This window comes from Sphaeramia orbicularis, chromosome 8 (genome assembly GCF_902148855.1).
Source record: "Sphaeramia orbicularis chromosome 8, fSphaOr1.1, whole genome shotgun sequence".
Lineage (NCBI taxonomy): Eukaryota > Metazoa > Chordata > Actinopteri > Kurtiformes > Apogonidae > Sphaeramia > Sphaeramia orbicularis.
This window is the reverse complement of record NC_043964.1, coordinates 18,537,788-18,555,557: the sequence shown is the minus strand read 5'-3', so window position 1 is coordinate 18,555,557 and position 17,770 is coordinate 18,537,788. Positions and strand designations below refer to the sequence as shown.

Here is a 17,770-nt window from a genome sequence, read left to right as displayed (position 1 = left end):
AAACCTCCCATCTTCGGTGGTTGAGTATAAATAAGGCACACACCTATAAACTGAATTAATATTTGTCTCCCCCTCATGCTTTTATGAACTAATAAACTCATGGACAGCATGAAGCTCTTATTTATACCCCAGCCACATTCATTTTTTTTCTATTTTTGGGCCTTTCATTCACATATAAACCAGCTAAAATTGACTTAGGGGGTCAAATGAGTGGCCATTTTTGTCCAAAAAAAAAAAAAATGCATAGAACTGTGTTGAAATAATGCTAATACATTTGCACAGACTACTGATATTATTTGACAGTGGAAGCTATATTTTCAGAAATATTGGATTTTGAATAGCACGTGTATGTGAAAACTTTTGCTGGTGGACGGACGTGACATTACCCATGATGCTCTGGTCAGTACCAGTACTTTATTAGTAATAAACTTATAGACTTACTATTGCTAATTCTCCTCTTATTCATAAATGTCAGTATTGTGGATCTAAAACAATAACAGCTGACACAAAAACACAAAATGTGGCAGTGGACGGATGTGACATGGTTGTTACAGATCCCATCATACTGATGCTCGGCAGCCATGTCACCGTTTACACTAATGATCCCTGTGCAAAAACTAGGATCAGAATTATTTATTGTATAGTTCATCATCATACTAAAGAGTAAATAACGATATAGAATTGTTATTTCTTTATAAAAATGCTTATTATTAGAAAACTGTTGATTTAAAAAGTGATGTGTGACATTCTTAATGTATGTATCGGCGTAACATAAGCAGGATGGATCAGCACCATACTCCATATTGCAACCTGTAAAAATAAAACGTGATATGTAGGATAGAATCTGGTAAGAAATATTGGAGAATCTAAAAGAATAGAATATTTGTTTTTCAGGTAAATTCAGTTCAAATATAACTTGGCCATTTGTGACATGAAAATATAGCATTAATTGTGATGAAATTGGACATTTTTGAGCTGAAAACATAGTTCATATGACCATCAACATGTTGCAACAGAACTGAAATCCTGTAAATTTGCAGAACTTGCATTTACCAACACAAAGTTCCTTTGGGGATTCACTTATATTGATTTCTTATGCACAAAGACATAAATAAGACCGCTAAGCAAATTTTAGCTGAAACAACATTTTAGGTCACTAAAATGAAGTTTTCAAAAACATTTTCCGAAGTGAAGATTTTTGAATGACTTGTGCACATCCATGTGTTCAGGGGAAACTGCGAGACTGGAAAACAATTTTGTCACAGTTCATTTGTGCATGTCTGTTATTGCTTTGTGTAATGAAGCAAACATCAAATCCAGGTTTATAAATTACTCTATCACCTGCAGTAGATCAACGTCAGCACAGACAGACTTTGACAATCCAATCAAACACTTTAGGTAAATTAAGTTTGTTGTTACTGATTATTTTCATGACAGATCAAAGCTTCTGTGTCTGCACCGTCCAGTATTATCCAGAGTGTCTGAGTGTTTGTCGTAATAGTTTGTGTTGCTGTATGGACAGAGGTATTTTGTAAAATGAAGCTTATGGGGATAGAATGTTTTAACCCTTTCATGCATGAATTATGAGAACCTTAGTTGAGTTTTTTTTTTTTTTTTTTGAGTGTTTTTATTCCTCCTTAGGCATAAAAAAAAACAATGAGATTGAGGTTTTTTTCATAGATTTACAAAAATGTCCACTCAGCTACACCATGAATTTTATTCTTGAAGCAAAGAAACATGTATTTAAAACCCAATATCATAAAGTGTTATGAAAACAGTGAAATGAAACCATGTTCATTGTAGCTAATCTGATGTTTTCTCACATTTTAACATATTCTAATACTAGTTATTACTCACTTCATGGAGATAATATGCAAAAAATAACAATTAATAATTGATTTCCACTCAAGAACCAATCAAGAACAGCAAAGTTACAGTAATGGTATGAATTGCAGTTTATGAGATGATGCATAAGTGTCCACTGTGTTGGTTGATATGGAACTAAAACAACAAAACCCATGAATATACAAGAAAACAGCTGTAGAATAGCTGTCCACTGTAGTGACCTATGCACGAAAGGGTTAAAGGGGTCATATTTTGCTAAACCCACTTTTATTAATAAAATTAATGTTTGTTTGTTTTTTGCACTAAAATAAAAGACAAAAATTTGGAGTTGTCATTATTTATAGGTTATTATGTTATTATTTTACTGGTCCGACCCACTTGAGATCAAATCGGGCTGAATGTGGCCCCTGAAAGAAAATGAATTTGAGACCCCTGGTTTATGTAGACCACGGGGAAATGTTTTAAAATGCATAACTCCATTTAAAAAAAGCAAAATATCACTCCTTTAAAAAATGGAGGAAGAAAATATCTGCGTAGAAAAATATCTGTTTAGTGCGGACAGGGCTTTAGGGAGATGCATGGATTTTCTGCATATCAAATTAAACGTCTAAATCAGGTTGGCCAAAATGATTATTGTAAAAAAAAAAAAATATATATATATATATATATATATCTCTTGCTGCAGTGGATACAAGGGTACAATTTCTGAATATTTTGTGCTACTGAACACTTAAACCATGCAGAGGCAGAGGAATCGCTGATGGCACAATAAGTCCTCATCAAAGAGTGTTGAATAGAAACACTGAGGGTCAAAGCATTTAAAGATCCACACTGAAGCATTTTGGCAGAGTTTAATAAAAACGAAACGAGGCACATTTAGTGTTTCATGTTTGCAGATGTGATACTAAACCCCCCTGCACATTGAGTACAAACCGGACTGTCTGAACGTTCACAGGAGGGCGACCTTGCATTAATTACAGTGATGTGACTTTTTGCACCTATTGACCTTACAGAATTTTCACACAAGGTTAAAGAAAAACAACCTAATTTGCCTTCGAAAACAGCGTGTGTGTTGCTTTATTCAACGAGCCTCTGCCGTATCGTAAGGCTTGGATATCATAATTGGTGGGAAACTGCGAATTTCATACTGTATTACCGATCAGAGATGCAAACGCCTGCATCCTGTAAGACTATTTGTATACAAAACACTCAGATCTAATGTAATTAACCCTCTGGTATCCGGGTGCGCCTTTTAGGCACACTTTGCACTTTGTGTTAAAAAACTTCATATTATTTTTCACAATTTAAATAAGGTTAGAATTCAAAAGTTGTTCATTTTTGCATGATCTTTAAAATTCTGGCCACCAACTAAAATGTGCACATTGTAAACAAAAGAAAATTACAAAACTAGCATCTGTCTCCCAAGTGTGCCTAAAACGCACTATTTCTTCCATTTGATATGTATGATTAGGGCTGACCTTGATTTACAAAAATAAAATCAAATTAGGGCAGAAAAAAAATCAATATATAATATTTAATAGTTTGATTTATAGGTGTGCATTTTACACACACTTGGTGACAGATGCTAGTATTTTTGAATATTTGACCTAGCGCCAAAAATAATAATGCAAATTAACCAAAGTTGCTGTTAATCATTGACATATGCCAGGCTGCAAAAATCAAAAAATATGGGATCCACTTTTTATGTAGTATATTGAAAAAAATAATTTTTTTGTGTTTTTTGCATCCAAAAAAATGGTTTGTTTACATTACAAACACGGCATTTAAAGGGTTAAAAATGTGACAATTATTGAGTATTTGGTATTTTTAAGTTGATGAAATAGAAAAAAGTGTAAAAGAATTAAAAACAAACTGTATGAACATTTTTTTGACATTATTCCATAAGTGTGCGAAAAAGGCACACTTGGTGCTTAGTAAGGGCCTTGCTGGACGGGATACCGGAGGGTTAACTAAATAAAAGAGGTACGACTTATCGCAAAACACAGGATCTGGAGTTGCCTGAATGAAATGTCTCTAATTGAACTGCACACGATCTTAAATATATTTTCCGTTTGTTGGACTTGGAGGGCTTCGGACTTTACAGACCTCCTCTTTTGATTTTTTATTTCCCCGTGGAGCCAATTAATGTGATTGGTGTCCTGTCCCTTCAATGTGTGTGTGTGTGTGTGTGTGTGTGTGTGTGTGTGTGTGTGTGGTGAGTACATGTTAGCTCATTTGTGTGCCTGAGTAGAGAAAGCTCACAAGGACTTCCTTAAAGTATCTGTCAGTCATTAAAATGTTGCATGAATGATGCATAGCGAATGGAATAACTCAACGTCTGATCAGTTTTATAACCTTTTGGATATTCCAAAGCTCTAATCTGCATCATACTCTAAAAAAAGTATTTCATTTATACGTATATCTGATAAACTAAACACAGATTCATATTTATTCTGTTCAAATCGTTAAAATTATTTTGCACCTCTATCTTTTATCCTCTTTACATTTAGCAGGTTGAAAGTACTCTACTCAACTTGTGCTTTCTACTATGAGCTTTTAATTCAACTGTTTATTTTTTAGCTCTTTTTCAGACGAACACAAAGGCAAAACTATCTGGTGTTGTCTAGAGGCTGCATTTATTTTTTCCTTTTCGAGTTTGGAATAAAGAAAAAGACTAATAGATAGAACTGCATGTGGGATCCACAATAATACATCTTTAAAAGTAAATATGACTTTAACCCATAAAGACCCAAACATCCACCAGTGACACAAACCATCTACTGATAAAAACTGTTGATTCAGTAATCCTATCAGTACATGGAAATGATTGGTGTAAAATACAGTTTGTCATCTTTTCATGGTCATCAAATATGACTCATTTGGACGTTCAGAGACTCCATAGTTACCATGGAAACATCGTCATCTTCTACAACATTGATTAACCTGTTAAACCCATGGAGTTGGATCAGTGACAGCGGATGGAGACACTTGTTTTTACATTCAGTTATAAATATATTTGCTGAAAAAGTCACATTTTCTTCACTTTTCTCTGTTTTGATAGAATTAACTTTGAATTTACTCTGAGTTTTCATGAACATCTATGTGATCTGTGAATCAGTGGCAGCTGCTCATCTTTCAGACAGGGGAAGCTCACTGTCGGCTTACACACAAAAAAAAGTCAAGTTATTTAAACATAAATTCGGCCCTGCGTTCATTTTTAAGAAAATGGTCAGTGACCTTATCGTACCAAGTAAAAAAGAAAACGATGAAATTATGTTAAATTGAAACAAGGAAGTACAATGAGTGTGTTTTATTTACAGTGCAAGAAATGAACTAGTAATTTCGTAGTGGTTTCTCTCTGGATTTCACAGCAGAATGCGCGAAGGTATTAAACTGAACTCTGTCAAATAAAGGAGTAGATCTCAAAATAGCTGTCAATCAAACGGGATTCAGCCTTTCGACTGATCCTCCAATCAGCACGTGGAAGCCTGGCGTCCAGCCGAGCTCCGCCCACAGCTCCATTCACCCCCAGAGACGCCCGGCATCCGGGGGCGGGACAACATCGTGGCATTTATTCAATTACCGTCCAGTTTTGAGGCAATGAACAAAACTGTTCCACTCAGTCCCATTGAAGTGCATGGACGCTGAGCGTCTACGGACAAATGCACTGAACAGAGATCGAATGAGAAAACAGCGCAACGGGAATGTATGAGAAGTGAACAACATCGAGTCTGATGATTTGTGATAAAGCTGATTCTGAACGAACTCGTCTGTGAGATGAACGTGTTCTAACACATTTGTGGTCAATGAAATGTCAGCACAACCGAACATATTTAACCATTTAATTTTTGTAATTTTAGGGGAAGCCGAGCTTCCCTTGCAGTCCATGAGAAATCACCTCTGCTGTGAATTAAATATAGGAAAATACACGATTTACACCAAAAAATGCCAAATAAAGACGATAATATTACAAAAGAAAATGGTGATAAATCATTTAAGAAAGGTCAAAATTGAGAAAAAAAAACATTTGGGAAACACCACAAAAGTAGTACTGGGTCTTTATAGGTTAAATAAGTGTTATTATTTAAATATGTGACCTGATGGGTGACAGAGCAGCAGAGGTCGAATCAAAAGAGGCTTACTGTGAAAAAACACTTTTGATTATGCAAAATAAATTGTATTTTGCACATTATTTGCTACAGACTTTGTATATGTCATAGAACAGTCTGAAACAAATCTAATGTTTTTGATTTTAAGATCATTTGTCACTAATATGTTTATTGTTGTGGCCCATTTATTCATTTGGAAAGCTGTGTGCAGTTACACTGTTACCCATAAAGTTAGAATAATTTAGTTTTCAGACACATTCCTCTTTTTATTCCTATGTATACACATCAGTATCACCTCTGATCTGGTGCAATGATTACATATTGAGCCCCAGTTACACTTTAACTATCAAGAATAAATCACATTGTCATATTCATTTCATGAGAAGAGGCAGAAATATTTCATTCCATCTTCACGGGCAACAGCGTCAGCTTTAAAAAGTGAACAACAGCAAGTTCTGCTAAGTGTTATATATGTCCAGCTTTAATGGGCCTTCATGTTCAGGATATTCATCAGGCAGAGCAGGTGTCTGCAGATACACATCCCAGTATCTAATTACTTTGCAGGGAAGATGGCAAGGATGAGAGCGAGCTACGTTCAATATGCCTCCCTCTGCCATTTTGTGTTGCTTGTTTACTAAAGGGTTTCGTCAATCATAAGGCAGCCAGCAGGTGGCTGGGGAAACTACGCAGAAATGTTCCTGGCAGTCTCAGGCGGATTAATTCCTGCGCACTCCTAAATTAATTATGACTGATTCACACCCTTGAGTGAATCCCTACATCTCTGGGTTGATCCCCACAATCTGTCCATGCTACAGTAACTCCTTCCAAATCAAATATCTACAGGTTTTTTTTTTTTTTTTTTTCTCATGTGCGTAGATTCTCAGCCCTGTGCCCTGATCAGTTTTTCGGAAAATATGATTAAATCCTCCTGAAAACCACTCACCACCATTTCTGCTGAACTTTAATCGGCTCATGAGGTGTTAGTAGGAAGAAGAAATGAGAGTACCTAGTGATAATGGTTACACCTGCCATGATTTTTTTTTTTTTTTCCTTGAGACGCGGCTTGAATCCAAAGGGCCATCGCTGCCACTTTCAATAAACTCCCCTGAGTAAACTCAAACGCATTCTTTCCTGAGATGAGGCTGGGCCACAGCTCTTGAGCACAGTGTACAGTTAATGACTCATGAGCAGCTGATTCAAGGTGAAGTTGGGTAGTAGTATTTTAGAAGATATCACCTCAGCGTTGGTGCAGTATCAAAATAAAACCCACCGGTAACACTTTATAATAAGTCCACACTATGAAGCATTAGTTAAGCATTAACAAATACTGTATTCATTATTTATAAAGCATATTTCTGACAAGAATACTCATTAGTATATGGTTTATAAGCACAGTTATAAATGTTTTTACTAATCATTCATATTCATAATCATTCATGCAGTTTGTTTGATAATCCCATGTGCTGTGTCTTTCCTTTGTTAGAATAACTGAAACTTTTGTGAGTCTTTAGGCATTGCCAACCTTTAAATCTCATTTATAAATGCTTTACATGGCATAGATAGTCCACACTTTAGATGAACTCACATTATAGACTTAATTAATGAGTGGTAAGTGCTTTATAACTACCTGAAATAATGTATTAATAACTGTTTATAAGACATCTACTGGAAAATAAATGTGTGAGTTAGTATAAAATACCCACTAACATATTCACTAACCATCAGTACATGTCTGAATAGTGTATGTGCAAGCATAAATATACATCATAACTTCTTTGCAAGTGATGCAATACTAAATGTTTAAATGCTGACTCCATAATTTATAAAGTATAAAAGTAAAAGCATTATAACTGTGCTTATAAACCATATATTAATGAGTATTCATGTCAGAAATATACTTTATAAATGATGAATACAGTATTTATCAATCCATAACTAATGTTTTTATTAATTATGAGTAAAACATTTATAACTGTGCTTATAAACCATATATTAATGAGTATTTATGTCAGAAATATACTTTATAAATGATGAATTCAGTATTTATTAATCCATAACAAATGTTCTTATTAACCCTTTCATGCATGAATTGTGAGAACCTTAATTGAGGGTTTTTTTTTTTTTCCTGAGTGTTTTGATTCCTCTTTAGAAATTAAAAAAAAAAAAAGCGATTGAAGTAGTTTTTTACGAACCTATTTTTCATGGAGCTGCAAAAATGTCTACTTAGCTAGACACCATGTGTTTAATTTTTGAAGCAAAGATGTTTTTACTGAGACACTGTGTGAAAACTATGAAATAATTTTTAAAATGTTGTTAATCTGATGTTTTGCCACATTTTAACATACTCACTTTATGGGGATTATATGCACCAACAACAACAAAAAAAAATAATAATAATGTTAATGACAGTCTAACAACAATAACAAGCACCTGATTTACACTCAAACATGTTAGTGGAGATCAGTTTTATCAAGAACAGCAAAGTTACAGTAGTAGCATGAATGTCAGTGTATGGGATGATGCTTAAGTGTCCACTGTGTTGGCTGATATGGAACTAAAATAATAAAATCCTTGAAAATACGATAAGAGAACTGCTGGAGAATAGCTGTCCACTGTAGTGACCACTATGCATGAAAAGGTTAATAATGAGTAAAATAATTATAACTGTGCTTATAAACCATATATTAATGAGTATTCATGTCAGAAATATACTTTATAAATGATGAATTCCGTATTTATTAATCCATAACTAATGTTCTTATTAATGAGTAAAACCATTATAACTGTGCTTATAAACCATATATTAATGAGTATTCATGTCAGAAATATGCTTTATAAATGATGAATTCCGTATGTATTAATCCATAACGAATGTTCTTATTAATAATGAGTAAAAGCATTATAACTAGGGATTTCCGATATTGGCTTTTTTGCCAAAAACCGATATCCCGATATTGTCCAACGCTTAATTTCCGATTCCGATATCTACGGATACCACTGCCGATATATGTGGGATATTAAACTAATTTTAGGTAACATCACATATCTCCTGTCATGGAATTAACACATCATGCCTAATTTTATTGTGATGCTCCATTGGATGCATTCTCAAATGCAACAAGGCTTTCAAAATGTAAACACTGTCTGTGCAAAGAATACATACTTCAACTGAAGTTGTGGAAAAAATGCCATATTTATTTATTTTCTCTCCCTCCCTCCATGAGTCTATTACAGTGTGGCAACTCTACTGTACAATTCTGAAAACTGCACATTTCTTTCAGCTACAAACAATGCTTCATTTACACGTCAGTAAATACCGAAGAAATCAAGGCATTATTTTATCGGTTTTAATGACAGGCAAAAAAAACGATAACGATATTCACCGATATTACATTTTTATGCCAATATCAGGCCGATAATATTGGTGGGCCGATATTATCAGACATCCCTAATTATAACTGTGCTTATAAACCATATATTAATGAGTATTCATGTCAGAAATATGCTTTATAAATGATGAATACAGTATTTGTTAATGCTTAACTAATGCTTCATAGTGTGCACTTATTATAAAGTGTTACCAACCCACCTGGGGGCACCTGCTTTTAGGAGCAAGCATTTTTTTTGTATTTCCAGCCTTATCTTCTACTTACAGCCTTTATTAGATATTGGAAAACCTCAATTGCTTTTCCTTCCTGAATGTTAAGTTACTGTCAATAACATTTTCTTTTCATGTCTGTTGTCCTGAGGCGGAACTCTGACAGTGTCATTGATGGGTCTGTCCTTCACCAAAGAGAGCTTTTCACAAGTCTGACCATGGTACAGTCTGAATTTGAAATGCTGAGAAATAAAAATGCAATGCTTGAAGCCCTCAGATGCGATGCATTCATTTCCATATGTATTAAACTGTAAACTTGAATTTGTCGGAAGTCCTTCGGTGTGGTAGACGGCGGCTAATCTAGCTATCATTAAATGTGAGGGAAATGTTCTGACCAGGTTAACTTGTGCTGGAAATATTCTCAGGAGACTCTCAGCTGTCTTAAGACGGAAGCAGTTATTAAATGGTGCACCATGTCGGGAGAAAAGAGATGAGGTTACTGGCCCGATATGGCGTTTTTATTCCTACCTACACATCTACACACCCCAATAAGACTTAACACATCATCTCATCATTCATCTCCACTGATCATTTAAAGTATTTCTCTTAAAATGAGATTAGACAGCCACATTTTTTACTTCTTTGATGCCACGGACAGATGCTGAGTCATTTCTGTCTTAAAAAACTAATGTGTGACTGACCTCAGCACCCACATGAAAGAGGAGGAAGTCCTTGAAATGAATCAAATAAAGCAACAAATGTAGATTTTCTCTTCATTTTGGTTCGTTTTCAGCTCATTGTTTCTTGTATATAAACTTGCTCAATGTCACACAAAATAGTTGAGGAAACTGAGATGGTGCAGCGGCGCTTGTAAAATGTCATGCGATACTCCTGCCACACAGGAAGTTGCTGTGTGAATTTTAGCGTTGCGAGGAACCGCGGAGCTCTAAATGAAACATGCCATGCTGTTGTACCATATGTTTCACAGCTCGTCTACAAACCCTGATTGGGCTCTTTGATTACACTTTACACATTGTTAAGCCTAGAACCAGAGCAGATCTGAATGAGCAAAAACTAAACTTCTCAACTTGACATCAGCTTCAGCCAAGAACCACACACCTTTTATGGTTTTCCCTGTCTCTGTGTCCTTTTACGACTGTTTTTTTATCACTGCGCCACCTCAGCACGAGACAATTTGCAGCCTTTTTGGCCTCTTAGAGTTTGCAAGTGTCGCAAAAATGGAGTGACTTCCCAAACTGCAGGTTATATATGTCTTTAGCGATGCAACCGATTAATCGGCTCAAAGTGATCCAAAAAAAAAAAATCATTCAACTACAATTCTCCTGAATCAAAGCTTTGTTTCCTTCATTTCTCTGCTGTTAAACATTGGTTCCGCTGTTGTGATTCACATAGAGGCTTATTGTGACGCACACAGAAGCTTCAATTTAGGAAAACTGAAATAGAATATCTCCCTTCAATCAATTCAAATCAATTAATCGAATCAGGAATTTTTGCATTGGCTTCAAACACCTAGTCAATTGATCGGTTGCAGCTCTAAGATGCAAACAACAAGATGCCCCAACCGTGGAGATGTCAAGACTTATAGTTTGTGTTTAAAACTAACAAAGCACAAGTGAATTCTTCCAGTGTAAAATGAGTGAGATCTGTAATCTTGCTCAGATTCTAGAAATAGAAATCATCTTAACTCTGTCAAACTCTTTTGGGTGTTTCAATTTGAGTCATCAACCTAACATCAGCTTCAGCAAAGAAGCACACACTCTTTATGGTTTTCCCTACTTCTGTGTCCTATTACGACTTTTTTTTTTTTTTTTTTTTTATCAGTACGCCACCTCAGCACGAGACAATTTGCAGCCTTTTTGGCCTCTTACAGTTTGCAAGTGTCGCAAAAATGGAGTGACTTAACAAACTGTAGGTTATATACGTCTTTAGTGATGCAACCAACAAGATGCCCCAACTGTGGAGATGTCAAGACTTATAGTTTGTGCTTAAAACTAACACAGCACAGGTGAATTCTTCCAGTGTAAAATGAGTGAGATCTGTAATCTTGCTCAGATTCTAGAAATAGAAATCATCTTAACTCTGACAAAGACTTTTAGGTGCTTCAATTCGACTCATCAACTTAACATCAGCTTCAGCAAAGAAGCACACACTCTTTATGGTTTTCCCTGTCTCCGTGTCCTTTTACGACATTTTTTATCAGTACGCCACCTCAGGACATGAGACAATTTGCAGCCTTTTTGGCCTCTTACAGTTTCCAAGTGTCACAAAAATGGAGTGACTTAACAAACTGTAGGTTATATACGTCTTTAGTGATGCAACCAACAAGATGCCCCAACTGTGGAGATGTCAAGACTTATAGTTTGTCCTTAAAACTAACACAGCACCGGTGAATTCTTCCAGTGTAAAATGAATGAGATCTGTAATATTGCTCAGATTCTAGAAATAGAAATCATCTTAACTCTGGGTGCTTCAATTCAAGTCATCAACCTAACATCAGCTTCAGCCAAGAAGCACACACTCTTTATGGTTTTCCCTGTCTCCGTGTCCTTTTACGACTTTTTTTTATCAGTACGCCACCTCAGCATGAGACAATTTGTAGCCTTTTTAATCTCTTACAGTTTGCAAGTGTCGTAAAAATGGAGTGACTTAACAAACTGTAGGTTATATACATCTTTAGCGTTGCAACCAACAAGATGCCCCAACTGTGGAGATGTCAAGACTTATAGTTTGTGCTTAAAACTAACACAGCACAGGTGAATTCTTCCAGTGTAAAATGAGTGAGATCTGTAATCTTGCTCAGATTCTAGAAATAGAAATCATCTTAACTCTGACAAAGACTTTTAGGTGCTTCAATTCGACTCATCAACTTAACATCAGCTTCAGCAAAGAAGCACACACTCTTTATGGTTTTCCCTGTCTGTGTGTCCTTTTATGACATTTTTTATCAGTACGCCACCTCAGGAGATGAGACAATTTGCAGCCTTTTTGGCCTCTTACAGTTTGCAAGTGTCGCAAAAATGGAGTGACTTAACAAACTGTAGGTTATATACATCTTTAGTGATGCAACCAACAAGATGCCCCAACTGTGGAGATGTCAAGACTTATAGTTTGTGCTTAAAACTAAAATAGCACAGGTGAATTCTTCCAGTGTAAAATGAATGAGATCTGTAATCTTGCTCAGATTCTAGAAATAGAAATCATCTTAACTCTGGGTGCTTCAATTCGAGTCATCAACCTAACATCAGCTTCAGCAAAGAAGCACACACTCTTTATGGTTTTCCCTACTTCTGTGTCCTTTTACGACTTTTTTTTATCAGTACGCCACCTCAGCACGAGACAATTTGCAGCCTTTTTAATCTCTTAGAGTTTGCAAGTGTCGTAAAAATGGAGTGACTTAACAAACTGTAGGTTATATACATCTTTAGTGATGCAACCAACAAGATGCACCAACTGGAGATGTCAAGACTTATAGATTGTGCTTAAAACTAACACAGCACAGGTGAATTCTTCCAGTGTAAAATGAGTGAGATCTGTAATCTTGCTCAGATTCTAGAAATAGAAATCATCTTAACTCTGGGTGCTTCAATTCGAGTCATCAACCTAACATCAGCTTCAGCAAAGAAGCACACACTCTTTATGGTTTTCCCTGTCTCTGTGTCCTTTTACGACATATTTTATCAATACACCATCTCAGGACATGAGAAAATTGGCAGCCTTTTTGGCCTCTTACAGTTTGCAAGTGTCGCAAAAATGGAGTAACTTAACAAACTGTAGGTCATATACGTCTTTAGCGATGCAACCAACAAGATGCACCAACCGTTTAGATGTCAAAACGCACAAGATGTTTGTGCTGAAAACTAACACAACACAGGTGAGATCTGTAATCTTGCTCAGATTCTAGAAATCGAAATCATCTTAACTCTGACAAAGACTTTTGGGTGTTTCAATTCGACTCATCTATAGTATAGAGCTGTAGAAAACGGTAATGTGTAGTGCCATTTCCATTTAGAAAGGTTGGTCACATTTCCAAAACTGCTGTCCCTCCAGGATATCTGTCTCTCTCAAACAGCAATTTATTGAACAGGGCAGCCTCGTCGTTTCCACTCCTCACCGTCATGAGAAGCTGTAATTCTCTCTCAGTATCCTCAGCACGATCTCCCTCTCTCTCTCTCTCCTCCACAAAGAACCAAGCTAAGGCAACTTGCATACAAAATAGCTGACTCAATCATCCAGCTGCATAATCAAGATAAGGGAGACGGGGACAGGAAAAGGGAGATGTGAAGGCTAATGCGTGCGACAGCTTTAGCAACAGCAGCAAAACTACCATGTTTTCAAACAGTCATAAGCATAGACATTAAAAGTTGGGACAAGTAAAACAGTGATTCAGGCTGATGACACTATAGAGGCTAAGCCGGGGATGATCTTGTGTCTGAAATGACTGTAACGATGGGGCAGGCTCCACAATGAAAACAAAGCCTGCAGTTTTATGAGGCAGATTGTTCAGATTTGATATCTCAAATGCTTTCCTGCTTTAAAAAAAAGTCCCCAGAATGATAACACATTATTTAACCAGAATGATACTGCACTCCTACACTTTTACTGCAGCTGAGTGGAAAGCAATTAAGTCCGTTGTTTCTAGGCTTGTCATTTCTATTGTTATTGCGTGACTGCAGATGTAGCTTATATTAAATGTGGGATTGTTTCAGCGTTTTTTTTTTGTTCAACCTGTACGCGATGAACTACACAGCACTCTAGCCACTAGACTAACACCTCCTCCTCCTCCTCCTCCTCTTCTTCTTCCTCCTCCTCTGACAGAGACCTTGATTTCAGGAAGGCTTTATTTGTGTGAGAACTTCAAAGAGCTGTGTAAAGGTTGAAATATATGCTCATGCTGACTAAAAAAAAAAAAAAAAAGTAATCAGTCCTCATAATCTTGTCTGCATTTCTAGTAAATTAACACATCTAGAAGTCAGTGTATGCATTTCCTAGACAGATGGCACAGACTGAACAAAATCCTTAGCTAATCTGAAAGAGATTGCACTACTAGTCTACTGTAAGTACAAGACTGTGTAAGACAACATAACAGGTCTGGGTCATGCAATATGCCCTATTTGTGTGTAAGAAAAAACTGTTTGTTAGAATCACCAGAACATATTTGTGATGACTTTATGTGTTTGACAATGTGGTTTAGGGTGCGTTTTAAGAAGGTTGTGCAGGCCTGGGGTAAGGATTTTATTCTTTTGGCTTTGAACTGATAATCAGACAAAGTGAAAGCTGCAGATAGATGTCAGTGTCATGCAGGTGAACATCAGTTTGTGTGTGTATATGTGTGTGTTTGTGTGTGTTTATGTGAATGTGAGATGTGAAGTTCAGGCTTTTATTGACGCACCGAGGCGGTCGGGGAGCTGTCCGTGGTGCTGAAGCGACATCTCAAACGGGCGGTTTTCACTGTAGGATTACAGTTGCAAAGTACCGACTACTTTCACTTGGAGCTGTGCCACATTTACAATGCAGAATCAACACAAATCTACCACGAGAACACTGTAGATTTGCATTCAGGTACATGCAAAATTAAAAAGAAACTTAGCAGAAATCATGCATCCAAAAAAAGTGACCCATGTCCCGTTAACAGTATTTTATCCAGGATGTAAATACGACTTAAGTTGAGCTGCAGACTTTAATGAGAGTGCAAAATGAGTTTTTTTTTTTTTTTTTTGTATTTATTATTAATATTTTTTATTACCATGACTGCAGATATAATAAAAATAACGCATGCACCGTGTCAAGCACTGACTTTAAGCCTTAGAGGTTTATTGCTCCCATCTATAAACGAAGAATTAAAAGTAGGCTGCAGTGCGTTTCGTGTGTGTGGCATTAAAAGTGTAAAAAAAAATCCACAAACGTTGTCGGTTCTTATATATTCTTACCTGACTGAAGATCGCGGAGCAGGAAAGAGCCTCTTCCCGATGCAAAGCTGGCAGCTTACAGTATGTCACCCTCGAACGCAAGACATTTTCATTTTGGTGTTTGATAATAACGAGGGTAAAAAAAAGAAATGTTCAACAAAAAAAAAAAAAAGAAAAGAAAAAAAAGCATCCAGTTCTCTCTCTCTCTCTTTCTGAAGACGTGAAAAATCTGACTGCGTCAAGTGGGAGTCTCAAAGATCCATTTAGCGGTGAGTGATTTAATTCACGACTGAGCTGCTCTCACTGCTCGCCTTTATGTATGCTGAACAGACCCGGAACCCTGCTTGTGTGTTTTTTTTTTTTTTTTTTTTTTTTTCTTCCCTCTATTATCCCGAGAGCTGACACCGGCGTTTAACCACTATTTAAAAAAAAAAAAGAAAAAAAAGAAAGAAAAAAAATTAATATTAATAAAGAGGCGGGTGTTGGTAGATACGGTTGATATCTTATCGCTGCATTAGTTTGGAAACTGCGTGGAATAACTGCGAGCGTGAGCGCATGTTGATCCTCCTGTCTAGTCGAAGCAAAGTTTAAATCTCATAATAAGATTGTTTGTCACTGCCAGGCTATAAATGGTGGCAGGTTTCAGCACGGATGCAGGGGTAGGGCATACGCCAAGTTGAATGGCTGAGATGACAACGCGTGATAGCCTTCTATAAAAAGAGTTCAAATGAATGGAGAGGGTCGGAGTAAAAAAAAAAAAGAAAAAAAAAGTGCCTGTTACGTCACGCAGCTTTAAGAGCTCGAATAAGTCGGTGTCTGAGTAAAAACTTTTCCGCCTTTCTGTCACTATAGGCTGCACCACTGCGCTGGAAATGGCTCTGAACTGCTCAATTTCACAGTCAGGCTGGGGGTATGTTTAATTTGGTATTGCATGGAAGGAGATATCACAGAAAAAAAACAAAACAAAAAAAAGTCTGTTGGTCCCACCAGCAGGGGGCCCCTTAATAATCCAAAGAAGCACTTAATATGTCAATTCATCATGATTTGGAGATGAGGATTCTTAACCCTGTAAAGCCTGGACCATTAAATAATTGAGAAAATTCCAGTTCTTTGAAATTGGAGCCTTTATAGGTCCTTCTGAACAACCTTTTTTTTTTTTCAAATACCATTTTCCATGTATGAGTTTTAATTTTGTATCATATTTGATACATCGGGTCTCAAATACTATTATTTTTTGAACAAACCAAAACATAATATGTCTAACAAATTGGTAATTCCTTTTCAAAATGGGCAAAGTTCTGCCTCCTTCCTCATTAACCCTTTATAGGTCACTCACAAATAGGGGAGACCGGGGACAGTTGTAACATTTTTGACATTTCTGTCTCTAACTTTGAGCTCTTTTGACTCAGTGTCTTCGAACTGCTATATAAACTAGCTTCAAGTGTCTGCTAATAAACGACCTAGAAAAGGTCTGCACTCTCAAAAACAGAGGTACGAGATCAGAACATTTATGTACCTATAAGTACATTTTTTTAGAATGTTCTCCCAAAAGTACACTATTGGTCTTTAGGAGGCCAGAATTGCACCTTTAGACTATGAAAAAGGGTCCAAAGTTATATGTAAAGTACAAATTTGTACTATAAGGTACCCTGCAGCATTAAAAATGTGTGTAGACCATGAGAATAGGCTATAGGCTAGGAGAACTGAACAGTAGGACTAATTATAGTTCAAACATTAGGCTTAGCGCATTATTTATTATATATCATAGTGTAATTACTGTAAATTATATTTAATAATAATTTGTGTTTTAATTTAATAGCCCAATTAGCTCAGTGATAATAGCCTAATAATTTATTTAGCTTATTAGAACCTCTGATTTTTGCCATAATCTCTGTTTTATCAAGTTTTCATTCACACCTCCATGTCTTGATGTCGTAGCTTGCCTATGCCGTTTTTTTTTTTTTCTCAAGTAGGCCACCGGTTCAAATTTTAAACATCATGGCATTATCAACTATATGAGAGTTTTCTTTCTATGTAAAGTACTTAAGGTACAAAAATGGACCATTTCGAAAGGGTACAGAAATGTCTCTCAAAAAAGTACACCCCCAGCATTTGTACCCTTTTAAGTACAAGCTGGTACCTCTGTTTTTGAGAGTGTAGATCCTTCTGAACAACTCCTTTTTTTTTCAAATATCATTTTCCATGTATGAGTTTCAATTTTGTATCATATTTGATACATCAGGTCTCAAATATTATTATTTTGGACAAACCAAAACATAATATGTCTAACA

The 17,770-nt window shown here is 36.2% G+C and overlaps 1 protein-coding gene across 2 annotated transcripts in view; it reads right to left on the bottom strand.

Annotated features, from left to right (window-relative positions):
• elfn1a (extracellular leucine-rich repeat and fibronectin type III domain containing 1a) overlaps positions 1-16,082 on the bottom strand; it is a 188,787-nt gene extending 172,705 nt beyond the window's left edge. For both annotated transcript variants that reach the window (XM_030141479.1, XM_030141480.1), the window contains exon 1: positions 15,501-16,082. The gene's annotated coding sequence lies outside the window, so the exon portion shown is untranslated. The remainder of the gene's footprint in view (positions 1-15,500) is intronic.
• Between the last annotated feature and the right edge of the window lie 1,688 nt (positions 16,083-17,770).